Genomic DNA, 14,624 nt, shown 5'->3' on the forward strand with positions numbered 1-14,624 from the left:
TTGCCCATTCACAGGGACACTGCAGAACTGTTTCCTATTTATTATTCAGCCTCCTTACAATCTTTATTGCAGTAAAACCTTACAAGGTCAGGTAAAGTACCATGAACTGAATGCAAAATGATGCTACAACTCCGCTTTGCCTTAACCTTAAATCCTATGGGAACACTTAATATTAAATCAATATGACACCACCATTTCTGATTGAGACTCAATTTAATTCCAATTATTACCAAATTATTGGCAGGTTTCAGCTGTTGACATTACGATTGCTGAACACTGTTGACTGGTCAAACTCATTTCACTTAAGACTCTTAAACCTAGCAGAAAGATAAATCTTTCATCTCATGAGAATACGATGGATTTGAACTCATGACTTATCTTGAAGATTCTGTGGCTCCCAAATTGGATGTAACTGTCTCCAAGCTTGTTTACAATTTTACAAACAGTGCTCAAACTGTTGTGATTGAAAATCAAGCATTTTTATCCTTTAGTGCAAAATCCCCTTGCATAGTAAACTGGTTTATTATTGTTACGTGTACTGAGCTGCAGTAAAAATTTTACTCACAGAACGTTAAGCATTGTAAAATACTATAGGTTGCAATTTTAGACAAAAGGTCAGTTCCATGGCCATTGTTCTATGACCATGGAATGGATCTCTTGTCTCGTTCAGTTCCTCGGTCCTGAAGAAGGGTCTCGGCCCAAAACGTCGACTATTTATTCATTTCCATAGGTGCTGCATGACCTGCTGAGTTCCTCCAGCATTTTCGGCGTGCTGCTTTGAATTTCCAGCATCTGCAGACTTTCTCCTGTTTACAGTAACTTTTTTTGTTTTGCACGCTATCCATACAGATCATCTCATCACATCTGTACATCAAGGTAGTACAAGGGAAAATCAACAACAATGCAGAATAAACTGCAGTACAGGCAGACAAAGTGCAAAGTCATGGTGAGGTAGATTGTGATGTTAAGAGTTAATCTGACCGTACAAAAAATCCATTCCATAGTTTTAGAACAATGACTATCGAACAGACCTTTTGTCTAAAGTTGCAACCTATGGTATTTTGAATGAAATGCACTTGTGCAATGCTTTAAGATAAGTGACTGAAAAAATTACAAGTACTTTTATCCTTCAGTACAAAATTCAGAATCAGGTTTATTATCACCAGCATGTGTCATGAAATTTGTCCACTTAGATTTGTCCCTTACAATTTGTCCCAAAGCAGTAAATGTTCAAAGTTCAAAATAAATTTATTATCAAGGTATGTATATGTCACCATATATTATCCTGCGATTCGCTTTCTTGCAGGCATTCAATAAAGAAATACAATCATATCACTGAAAATGGAACTTAGAAAAATAGAGGACTATGGGTAACCCTAGGTAATTCTAAGATTAGTACATGTTTGGCACAACTTTGTGGGCTGAAGGGCCTGTATTATGCTATAGGTTTTCTATGTTTCTAAAAACTACAAACAAAAACTGGCAACTGATATGCAAATGAAGACAATCTATGCAAATTAAATTAATTAATACTGAGAACATGAGTTGTAAAGTCCCTGAATCTGAGTCCATAGGTTGTGGAATCAGTTGAGGTGAGTGAAGTTCTCTACACTGGTTTATGAGTCTGATGGTTGAAGGGTAACAACTGTTCCTGAATCTGTTAGTATAAGACCTAAGGTTTATGTACCTCCTGTCAAATGGTAGTTGCAAGAAGAGGGCATGGTCTGAATGGTGTGGGTCCTAGACGATTGCTGCAGTCCTGTGGCAGCAATCCATAAAAATATGCCCAATGGTGGGGAGGACTTTGTATATGTAGTGGACTGGGATGTATCCACTACTTTTTGTAGGCTTTTCCATCCTTGGGCATTGGTATTACCATACCAGGCCATGATTCAAACAGTCAGGATAATCTTCAATGTACATCTGCAGAAGTTTGTCAAAGTTGCAGATGACATACCAAATCTGTACAATCTTCTAACAATGTAGAGATGTTGTTGCGCTGGTCCCAGAACAGATACTTTCATTTGATAACCAAGAAATTTAAAGTTACTGACCTTCTTCACTCCTGATCCACAAAAACAACTATCTGACTATTGAAATTTCCACCAGCTGCTGACTTGTGCACTCACCCTGAACACTTCAACAGTGGTTCATGCACCTCCTGCATTCACCCAGGCACAGGGCCAGTGCAATTCCTTAAATCCCACATGGTTCTGTTTCCCAGTACTGCACAGTACCCCTTGTGTCCCATCAGCATGCTACTTATTTATAAGCAGTGTAACTAAGCATATTTAATGACTTAGCATTCTCTTAAAGGCCAACACCACTTAAAAATGAGGCACACAGTCAGAGCAGGACAGTCTGGGTACATACAGCATATTTTCCCCCTGAGGATATAAGTAAACCAGATGGGTTTTTACATTGATCACTTAATTTCACGGCTAGCGTTACTGACACCAGCTTTTGATTCCAGATTCGTTTAATTAAAGGAATTTCAATTCCACCAGCTGCTGTGAAGAGATGTAAACAGCAGATGAATGATCCACGCTTCTGGGCACTTGTTCTATGACGTTAACCACCACAGCATTTATTGAGAACAATTTCCATATTTAATTGTTTCACAACGCACTTTTCCGAGAGTTGAAGCTCTCAGAATGATACAACCATTTAGAGTCACAGAGTATAGAGGCATCCGTTAGTCTTGCGAGACCATGGATCTGCGCCTGGAAAGTCTTCATTCTCCAGGGCACAGGCTTGGGCAAGGTTGTATGGAAGACCGGCAGTTACCCATGCTGCAAGTCTCCCCTCTCCACGACACCGATGTTGTCCAAGGGAAGAGCAAGGGCTGATGCAGCTTGGCACCAGTGTCGTCCTGTGTGGTTAAGTGCCTTGCTCAAGGACACAACACGCTGCCTCAGCTGGGACTCGAACTCACAACCTTCAGATCGCTAGTCGAATGCCTTAACCACTTGGCCACGTCCCTACACTCACAGAGTGATACAGCACAGAAACAGGCCCAACTTGTCCAAACCTATCAACGTGCCGATCTAGACCAGGTCATGTTTGGCCTCTATCCTTTGCTATCCATATACCTCTCCAAAGCCCTTTAAATGCATCATCTACCTTCTCTGGCAGCTCGTTCCGCCTATGCACCATCCTTCTGTGCAAAGTAGTTGCCCCTCAGGTCCTTTTTCAATCTTTCCCTCTCACTTTAATCCTATGCCCTCTCAGAAAGTGCTAAAACAATCACAACTTGAAAAGTATCTCTGGAATTTCGGAAACGCAGGGCACAAAGTGTTTCACTGATGCCGGCAGCTGCTAGAAATTCTTTGCAGTTTCTGCAGGCGTGTGTGGAATGAGTATATGTACATGTGCAAGATGTGCATCTGTGTCTGCAGGAAATAAGTGTATGTGTGCATGTGCGTGTATACCTGGATATGACTCTCTCTCAGCTCTTGAACATGCAACAGGGCAGCCTGAGCCTACTATTGTTTACCAGTTAGGGTCTGACTGTCAGCATTTTTTTAATACAGTTACCTTTAGAATAAAATAACAGCTATTTATGCAACACATAAAATGCCGGAGGCACTCAGCAAGCCAGGCAGCATCTATGGAAAAGAGTACTGTTGACATTTTGGGCCAAGACCCTTCAGCAGGACTGGAGAGAAAAAAAAGAGGAGGAGGGGAGGTAGAAAAAAAGGTGGGGTTTGGGGAGGTAGAAACACAAGGTGATAGATGAAACAGGGAGGGGGGAGGGGTGAAGTAAAGAGCTGGGAAGTTGATTGGTGGAAGAGATACAGGGCTGGAGAAGGGAGAAACTAACACGTGAGGACAGAAGCCATGGAAGAAAGAAAAGGTGGAGGAGCACTACAGGGAGGTGATGGGCTGGTAGGGAGATAAGGTGAGGGAGGGAAAAGGGGATGGGGAATGGTGAAGGGGAGGGGGCTATTACTGGAAGTTCGAGAAATCGATGTTCTTGCCATCAGTTTGGAGGCTACCCAGATGGTTTTGCTTTTGCACCTGAGTGTGGCCTCATCGCGACAGTACAGGAGGCCATGGACTGACATGTTGGAATGGGAATGAGAAGTGGAATTAAAATGGGTGCCCACTGGGAGATCCTGGTACTCCTGATGTGGCCTTCTGCATTTCGGTGAGACCCAATGTAGATTGGGGGACCACTTCACTAAGCACCTACACTCGGTCCGCAAGAAAAAGCAGTATCTCCCTGTGGCCATCCAGTTTAATTCCACTTCCGATTCCCATTCCCTTGTCAGTTTATGGCCTCCTCCACTATCGCGATGAGGTTGGAGGAGAAACACCTTATATTCTGTCTGTGCAGCCTCCAACCTGATGACATGAACATTGTTTCTTGAACTTTCGGTAATATCCCCCCCAACTCATCACTGCCACTTCCCACTCTCCCCTTATCTCCTTACCTGCCCATCACCTGCCCTTCTCTTTCTTTTTGCCGTGGCCTTCTGTCCCTCTTCTCCAGTCCTGTATCTCGTTCACCAATCAACTTCCCAGCTCTTTACTTCACCACCCTCCCCCCCGGTTTCACTTATCACCTTGTGCTTCTATCTCCCCTCCTCCCCCCACCCCCCACTTCTTACTCTGACTCATCCTTTTTTCCCTCCAGTCCTGATGAAAGGTCTCGGCCTGAAATGTTGGCTGTTCTCTTTTCCATAGATGCTGACTGGCCTGCTGAGTTCCTCCAGCATTTTGTGTGTGTTGATTGGATTTCCAGCATCTGTGAATTTTCTCTTGCTTGTAACAGCTATTTATACATATTGAAATAAACAGTTTGTTACTATAGTTATATAAAGCAATTTCAATTGTTACTAAATGTCTATGAATATCAGAGAGATTACAGAAATATAATGCATCAAGCCTTTGTTGAACAGAGCAGGAGTGAGTGCTGTGTATCTAATATTTCAGTAATATTTGAGTAATATTGTAACTTTACTGTTTGATTAAGTACCTAAATGAACTTTCTCAGAATTCCTCCCGATTAAGTGATATTGTTCTTTAAATAGGGGAACTAAAAATGGTCACAGCAGTTTTGTGAAATTTCTGTGGGGCTTTAGTGCAGCTTCAGGGCTGTGTGTCAGTCATGGCTACAAGCTGCACTGGGGACTGTACTGGCTCCTTTCCTGTTTACCCTATATAGCTCGGACAACACTGCGTCATGTCATCTGCAGAAATCCTCTGATGACTAAGCAATAGTTGGGTGTTTAAAGGGAGGTCAGGAGGATGAATACAGGGCTCTCGTGGAGGACTTTGTCAAATGGTGCAAGCTGAATCATCTGTAGCTCAACATCAGTAAGACAAAGGAGATGGTGAAGAACTTTACGAAGATTAAGCCTGCACTGCTCCCTGTTACAATTGATGGTGAGGACGTGGATATGGTGAGGACCTACAAGTACCTGGGGGTGCACCTGGACGACAGACTTGAGTGGAGCCCAACACAGAGGCTGTGTACAAGAGGGAACAGAGACGCCTCTACTTCCTGAGGAGACTGAGGTCCTTTGGAGTATGTAAGCCTCTCCTTCATATGTTCTACCACAGGGGTCCCCAACCTTTTCTCACCGCTGACCAGTTTATTATTGACAATATTCTTGTTGATCGGACGACCCGGGGGCGGGTGGGTAGGGTTGCCAACGGACAAGATTAGCAGTCAAATACGTTGTGTTTACCCCAAGAAAGACTGCCGTGACCATGAAGCCTTGCGTAGGCACCTGTGTGCGCAAGCATGACTTTTTCTACAAATCAGTTTTTGGCAATTCTGTTCAGTGAAACTACACTGTACCTACATTATTTCTACTTTACATAGGCTGTGCATTTATCATATCATTCCTGCTTTTACTATATGTTAGTGTTATTTTAGGTTTTATGTGTTACTTGGTATGATTTGGTAGGTTATTTTTTGGGTCTGGGAACGCTCAAAAAATTTTCCCACATAAGTTAATGGTAATTGCTTCTTTGCTTTATGCCATTTCAGCACGAAAGGTTTCATAGGAATGCTCTACCTTAGCAGGGGAAATACGGCACAAGGGCGGTCCCATATGGGAGAAACTAATTTAGCCCAATATACGGGATATCCCAGCTAATACGGGACAGTTGGCAACCCTAGTTCAGAGTGTTAATCATGACCAGAATATAGGTGATAAGTCAACTATAAGTCACTTATAAGTGGCTAATACACTCAAAATTTCATTTCTAAAAGGGTTTATCTAACGAATTTAATATTAAAAACACAGCGCATATTTTCCTCGCATGAATATAGTGATAAGTCAATTATAAGTCACTTATAAGTCAATATCATCATAACATTTGGATATTAAACACACAGCACATATTTTCCCTGTATGAACATATAAAATCATTGCAACACACCAATATTGCTGAATCAGTGGGAGCCCTGGGCTTGTTTTCCTGCAACGAGACGGTCACATCGAGGGGTGATGGGAGACAGCGATACTCGAAGGGGGTTCCTTATGTCCAGTCTATTCCGCAATTTAGTTTTAGTTGCATTCATTGCAGAAAATCCCGCTTTGCAGAGATATGATGTTGGAAATGGAAGCAACGTTTTCAGTGCTTCCGTGGCTATCTCAGGATATTCAGCCTTGACTTTGATCCAGAATGCCGGCATGAGATGTTATGTCAAACATACTTTTCAGCCGGTCATCATCTGCAAACTCGACGAGTTGATCTTCTTCCTGCGCTGACGTGGATGATACACTGGGGACATTCACAAATGGGTCATGGACCCGTTCCTTTGCACGTCTTGGGTCGCGTGCACCTTGGGTCACTGATGACCTCGCGTGCGTTAAAATTCAACAGTGGGCATGACAGGGAATGAGGAAAGGTGCAGCTAACTCATATCGCTAAATCATATTGTTTCCTTGCAGCCCGGTAGTGCATGCTTTGCGGCCCGGTGGTTGGGGACCGCTGTTCTACCAGACTGTTGTCGCCAGTACAGTCTTCTGTGCAGTGGTGTTCTGGGGCGATGGGTGATGCCAACAGGCTCAACAAACTAATTAGAAAGGCTGGCTCTGTTATCAGAGTCAAACTGGACACACTGGAGGCTGTGGTAGAACAAAGGACCCTACAAAACATCCTGGCAATTCTGGACAATGTTTCTCACCCTCTGCATATAATCTTGGCTGAACAGAGGAGCACTTCAATTAATAGACTAAGACAACTGCATTGCTCCAAAGAGCGCTATATGCGGTCATTCTTACAGTTGGCAATTAGGCTCTATAATGAGTCAACCTATAGCCAGGGAGGAGGTGATCTCCCCCCCCCCTTTTAGACTGTTTGACGCAACTTATTTTTATTCTTTATTACTTTTCTTCTAATATTTGCATATTTGTGCACTTGTAAAGCTACTGTGACACTGTAATTCCCTTTGGGATCAATAAAGTACCTATCTATCTACCCTGGAATTGGCTTCACTAGTATTTTGTACAACTGCAGTAAAACTTCCCCACTGTTATACACTAACAAATTGAAATAAGGGCTAGCACTCTATTCATTCTTCCCTATTAACTGCCACACTTGGGTGCTAGATTCCTGCACTTCATGTGCAAGAGTTCCCAAATGCCTGTGATAAACCTTTCAGAAACTTTTCTCTGTTTAAATAGTAGTCTGTCTTTTGTTCTCACTTTCAAAATGAAGATGACATTTTCCAACATTATATTCCATTTGCTAACTTCCTGCCCATTCAGCCAACCTACCAAAACCTCTCTGCGAAATTTGAACCCTCCTCATAACTTGCCTTCCTAAATATGTTTGTGTCATCTGCGAATGAGGCTACAGTATATGTACTTTCCTCCTCCAAGTATTATTACATTGTAAATCACTGCACTGGTTATAGCCGTCTTCCTGAAAATGCTCCCCTATCTCTACTCACAGCTTTCTGTCTGCTTCCTAATCCTCTCTCCATACCAATATGTTTCATTTATATCATCACCATGGGTTTTCATTGTGTGACTCAATCCAGGTACCTTGTCAAATGCCCATCAGAAAGCCAAATACATCTGAGACTACCTCAAAAATCTCTAACAAAATCATCATACCCAAGTTCCCCTTTATGAACTCTAAATGATTAGATCACCCTTCTCCAAATGTGCTGCCATTACTTTGCTAATACAGTAATGAAATCTGATATTTTTTCAATAATAGATCTTAGACTAATCAGCATTAAGTAATTTTTTGGTTTCCTGTTCCCTTTTAAATTAGTTTTACATCAGCAAAAGGGCCTGTTTCAGTGCTGTCTGACTTGACGAACATTTTCATTTCTAATCGGTCTTAATTCTCAACTGGGTTATCAACTTACAGTTATGTGTTCAAGAGGCAATTCACATCTTTGCAAAAATCTCACTGCTGGGTCCTGCTCTGTATTTCTCTTCACACAATATCAAAGCCATGACTTGCAATTGTAATCAGAATAAATACACACTAAACCAAAGGAAATGACTATCAGCCAAGGCCCATAACAGGTGGAAGATGTGACACTGCCTCTCCGCTAAAATATCATTGACTTGAAGCTGTTTCTTCTCCACAGACACCACCTGGCGTCTGCATCGGTATCATTTCCACTTCAATTTCTACCTCATTGTTTCTTAGACGGGAATGGTCACAAATTATGCAACATCTTAATTTGTTTAAATCTGGCTACAGTTTAGATTCACCTGAAGATCGGCTTTGAAGCAAATGAAGGCTAAATCCAACAGAAGTGCCTCAGTGAAATGAAACGATAAAGCAGCGCTTGGCTATCCTTTGACACTCCATTACCTCTGCATCAGAAATACTCTGTCGCCTCTACTGCACCATTTCTTCCAATTTGTGCACAATTACTTCCAGCCATTATCATCAATTGAAGATTCAGCAGTGAGCTTGTCACCTTGGACAGGACTCGAAATAAAATTATGCCTTACTCAGGGACCAGTCGACTAGCCGATATGCGTCCTCTTTCGTTTTAATCCAAATATGGTCGAGCTACTTCTAAACCATGGAAAACAGAGGTAACCATTCATTATCACCCGCTCCTGTAAGGCCAGAGTGACATAACCAATATAATAAAAGTTGACAGAATGCTTTTAGATAAAGAGCTTCTGCTTTTATTTAAACTACGAATAAAATTGATGGAAATCAAATTGCTTTTGCCAGAAGCTCTTTTAAAAAGAGTCATAAAGGAATCCAATTATTAAATGTCAAAAACTTGTCAGAAGCTGTGATGACCTGAAACCATCAAATACAACTGAATTCCATTACTTGTGCGCCAATCCAAACAGAAGATTTACAGAGGAAGGTGAGAGAGGTAGGCATCAGTGGTCGTATTGTGCGAGTGAATTAGACTAAGGGTCAGCTTTATTTTGTGGCCTATGGATTACTGACAATTCACACTTCATTGCTTGCTGTATCCCCAATGTATTCTTGAGAAGTCATAACTTCCTTGTTCTTTCTGAACAATGCATGCCATTTCCAATGCTATTTATTAATCCAAAATGTAGTGTCACAATGGGCATTTTACTATATCAAAAAGTTCATTAAATGTACTGTGTGAAGGACATGCATTTATGTGTCAGTTTCCAAAGCATGCTCTATCCTTTACTACACTGCAGATTAAATATTAGCTTCTTTACCTGCAGTCAGTAATGATAAACAAATAATTGGTAATTAATTATTTTAACTGAAGGATAATCATTTGTTGGGATACCCAAATTTCATAAAAATAATACTTTAGGAATGTTTCGTTCCGTAGATACAATTGTATTTGATCTTTCAATGCCATTGTATCATGGCAAATTGGGCACAGATTAATAAATATTCCTGTACTGAATACGGTTGGGTTGGGTTGTTTTCTGATCTTGGCAATTCATTTGCAAATATTTTGTTACTATATGAGCAGCCATCATCAGTGCACTATCCATTTCTGGTGTGTCCTCTGAATGCTTGGCCTTTATATACTTATCAATCAGCTGATTTGTCGTCATTATGACGTAGGGAGGGGGTGTCATCGCTGGTGGTGAACTCTGTGCATTGTCTGGAATTTCGCCCACATTGTACTGCATATAGTTATGTCAATTACATGGTGGCATCGGGACTTATCGATAGACTAAGAAAATTGGAAATTTTCCTTCTCTAAAGGAGATCAATGAAATAGACAAGTCTTTAATGACAGTCTGGTAGTGACATGAACACCATTACAAAAACAACTTTTTTACTACACATCTATTTATTTTAATTCATGGTGTTAGTGTTCAATGGTTCCATGTTGACATTCTAGCTTATTTCTCCAGATCAATACCTGGACGTCTGTATAGTGACATAACAACATCACCATATCCCTTTCTCCCTCCTGCCCAGCAAATTGTGTTCAAAATCCAATTCTGACCCCCCCTCCCCCCCCCACCAACTTGCCCAATCATGTGGCAATCTAAATGTAAGGAGCTTTTTACAGTTATGATTCTTCTCTCCTCACCATCTCTGCTCTGCTAGCAAGACGTGTTTCCACAATGAAAAGAAGCCTCACAGTAACAACAATCTGCTGCATATGGATGAGTATTACCAGCTGCAAAAGCTGACCTGAACTGCACTCACATCCAACAAATTACAAATTGGCACATCATATAATTTAATTATTTTATGTTCTTGACATATCAGTGATTTGAAAGAACATGATGAGAATCCAAAATCATTTGAAGTTTTTCAGTAAAGCACCCAGAGACACCATAGGAGTGTATCAGTTAGAAATCAAGACTAAGTCACAGATATATGTACCCGGCGGATTATATTCAATTGTGACTTGAATTGTCAAGGTGCTAAAGTTGCAAAATCTTCTCCTCCCCCCCCCCACTACTAACTGTGCTGTGGTATAAAACTCTATGAGTATCCTCTCTGAATGGAATGCCGTGGTTCAAGAAGGTAACCACTCATGGCAATAGGAATTGGTCAATAAATACTGGCATCATCCATGCAATGTGAATTAATAGTTAAGCAAAGGTCTCCCCCCTTTCATATTTAGTAAAACCTCCCTTAATGTTTGGTCAACTTTGTCATTAATGGAGAATAAGGTTAGGTTGACACAAGAGGACAGAAATGAAAGAATATAGAAATATATAATTGCAAGGTCTGAAGGAGGTGACAAAGAAAGGGAGAGGGAAGAGAAGTTCAAAAAGTTTAAGGTATATTTTTTTTACCAAAGTACTTTTATATCACCATATGCTACTCTGAGATTCATTTTCTTGCAGGCATTCACAATAGAACAAAGAAACACTACAGAATAAATGAAAAACTACACACAAAACTGACAATCAATTAGCAAAAGACAAACTGCAAATACAATAAAAACAAATAATAATAATAATAATTAAACAATAATTAAATAAATAATACCGAGAACACAAGTTAGACAGTCAGTGGCATTAAGTCCATAGGTTATGAAATCAATTCAGAGTTGAAGTGAGGGAAGTTATCTACACTGGTTCAGGAACCTGATGGTAGAAGGGTGATAATGGTTCCTTAATATACCTATCAATCAGCTGATTTGTCATCATTACGACATAGGGAGGGGGTGTCATCGCTGGTGGCAAACTCTGTGCATTGTCTGGAATTTTTCCCACATTGTACTGCATATAGTTATGTCAGTTACAGGGTGGCGTCAGGACTTATCGGTAGACTAAGAATCTATGGAACCTATGTCTCCTGTATCTCTTTCTTAATGGTAGTAGCGAGAAGACAGCATGAAGTTTGCGGATGACACGAAGCTGGGTGGCAGTGTTAGCAGTGAGGAGGATGCTAAGAGGATGCAGGGTGACTTGGATAGGTTGGGTGAGTGGGCAAACTCATGGCAGATGCAATTTAATGTGGATAAATGTGAAGTTATCCACTTTGGTGGCAAAAATAGGAAAACAGATTATTATCTGAATGGTGGCCGATTAGGAAAAGGGGAGGTGCAACGAGACCTGGGTGTCATTATACACCAGTCATTGAAAGTGGGCATGCAGGTACAGCAGGCGGTGAAAAAGGCGAACGGTATGCTGGCATTTATAGCGAGAGGATTCGAGTACAGGAGCAGGGAGGTACTACTGCAGTTGTACAAGGCCTTGGTGAGACCACACCTGGAGTATTGTGTGCAGTTTTGGTCCCCTAATCTGAGGAAAGACATCTTTGCCATAGAGGGAGTACAAAGAAGGTTCACCAGATTGATTCCTGGGATGGCAGGTCTTTCATATGAAGAAAGACTGGATGAACTGGGCTTGTACTCGTTGGAATTTAGAAGATTGAGGGGGGATCTGATTGAAACGTATAAGATCCTAAAGGGATTGGACAGGCTAGATGCAGGAAGATTGTTCCCGATGTTGGGGAGGTCTAGAACGAGGGGTCACAGTTTGAGGATAGAGGGGAAGCCTTTTAGGACCGAGGTTAGGAAAAACTTCTTCACACAGAGAGTGGTGAATCTGTGGAATTCTCTGCCACAGCAAACTGTTGAGGCCAGTTCATTAGCTATGTTTAAAAGGAAGTTAGATATGGCCCTTGTGGCTACAGGGGTCAGGGGGTATGGAGGGAAGGCTGGGTTCTGAGTTGGATGATCAGCCATGATCATAATAAATGGCGGTGCAGGCTCGAAGGGCCGAATGGCCTACTCCTGCACCTATTTTCTATGTTTCTATGTTTCTATGATCTGGATGGTGGGGGTCCTTGAAGCGTCCTAGTGCCAGCACTTCTTGTAGATGTGCTCAATTGTAGAGAGTGCTGTGTATTTAATATTTGTAATATTTGAGTAATATTATAAACATATTGTTTGAGTAAGCATTCTTTATTTGTTTAAATCATTCATTATAGATCATATATAAAAATATGTGAATTGCATACATTAAGATGCTAACATGTGAGACGTACTTGCCTCACTTAAAATAAACATGAAGTTAGACTCGGATTTTGGACTCCCTAGTTTTTCCTGCAATTCATTTTTATGCTTTGAAGTTACAAAACATAACCGTGGCAATCAGGATTTTAAAAAATGAATCCGAGCCAACTCGGCATCCGTTAGTCTTGTAAGACCATGGACCTGCGCCTGGAAAGTCTTCACTCTCCAGGACGCAAGCCTGGGCAAGGTTGTATGGAAGACTGGCCCATGCTGCAAGTCTCCCCTCTCCACGACACCGATGTTGTCCAAGGGCAAGGACCGAGTCGTTGCAGATCACTGTGTGGTTAAGTGCCTTGCTCAAGGACACAACACGCTGTCTCGGCTGGGGCTCGAACTCACGACCTTCAGATCACTAGTCGAATGCCTTAACCACATGCCCATACTCCGAGCCAACTACATGTCTATTAAAGCACTGTGAGACATTCAAGTTTAAAGAAAGTGCAGGGAGAAAAGGTCGAGTAAATAAAATGTAGTGCAGCATGTGCAGAGATATTCGAATTAAAAAAAGGAAGAATTCACTGTTTCATAAACAGAAAGTACCGGGTGATAATAATCATTAAAAAGGAGAGCAGAAATGGCTGGCTATATTGGAAAGATTGACACATCTGATTACACAACAGATATATGGATTTTGTATATTGAATAGATTGAGCAGTATTTTAAAGCACATGAAATAGTCAATGAGAAACAAGTACCAATTTTGCTGAGTGCATTGGGTTTAAAGGCACAGCTTGCTTTGAAGTCTAACGGCTTCAGCTAAACCAGCTGAAATGAGCTTTCCTGATACTGAGAAAGTAATGCAGGAACATTTAGACCCCAAACCATTGTTGACTGCAGAGCACTTTAGGTTTCATAAGTGGAATCAAAAGGAAGGAGAGTCTATTTCAGCATACGTGAACTGAAGAGCTTGCCTGAGCTTTGTCTGTTCAGTGATGGGCTTACTGATGCACTGAAAATCTTACAAGAAAACATTCAAAAATGGCTCCTAAATGAAGCACAACTCATATTTAAAAGAATAGTTCAAATTGCTGTATCAATGGAAATAGCATACAGAGATGCAATTGAGATAGTTAAGAATGAAGGCAAGCGTGAACAAATTTGCAACATCTAAACAGAAAGCGACCTTGCCTAACAAATGTGTTACCATTGTGGCAGGACCTCACATACACAGGACCAATGCAGATTTAAAGGTGAAACTTGCAGAAAATGCAATAAAGTAGGGCACATATAAAGAGCATATCGAGCAGACAAAAATAAATAGACTGCAGAGAAGAGAAAAGGTCAAGTTGCAGTGTCAAGAATAGCACTAATCTACATGCTGTTGATAAAAAAAATGATAATGATGATTGTAACACAGGACTGAATAGCCTTGAAATTTACAATATGAAAACTAACAATAGACAATCAATTTGGCTTACAAAGGTTCAAAGGTTCATTTTATTGTCAAAGTATGCATGTACAATACATCTTTGATATTTGTCTACTCCAGATCACCATTAAATACAGAAAGACCATGTGTGTTGATGAAAGAAAAGAAAAAAACACCAGAAGTGAATAGCAAATTAACTAAAATAGAAATGGACACTGGCTCAGCTGTTTCAGTCATTCCACAAAATGAGTTTGAACTGCATTTCAAAGGTACTAAACTGAAGCCTGCAGAAATCAAGCTAAGAATTTGTACTTGAGA

General features: G+C 41.0%; 1 protein-coding gene across 5 annotated transcripts in view; it reads right to left on the minus strand.

Annotated features, from left to right (window-relative positions):
• Window positions 1-14,624, minus strand: part of cdh23 (cadherin-related 23) — a 1,160,360-nt gene that overhangs the window by 539,124 nt on the left and 606,612 nt on the right. The window contains exon 1 of one of the 5 annotated variants that reach the window (XM_063070588.1): window positions 2,130-2,223. The exons of the other annotated variants lie outside the window; for them this stretch is intronic. The gene's annotated coding sequence lies outside the window, so the exon portion shown is untranslated. Of the gene's footprint in view, window positions 1-2,129; window positions 2,224-14,624 lie in introns of those variants that run through there. 5 annotated transcript variants of the gene reach the window in all.

This window comes from Mobula hypostoma, chromosome 18 (genome assembly GCF_963921235.1).
Source record: "Mobula hypostoma chromosome 18, sMobHyp1.1, whole genome shotgun sequence".
Lineage (NCBI taxonomy): Eukaryota > Metazoa > Chordata > Chondrichthyes > Myliobatiformes > Myliobatidae > Mobula > Mobula hypostoma.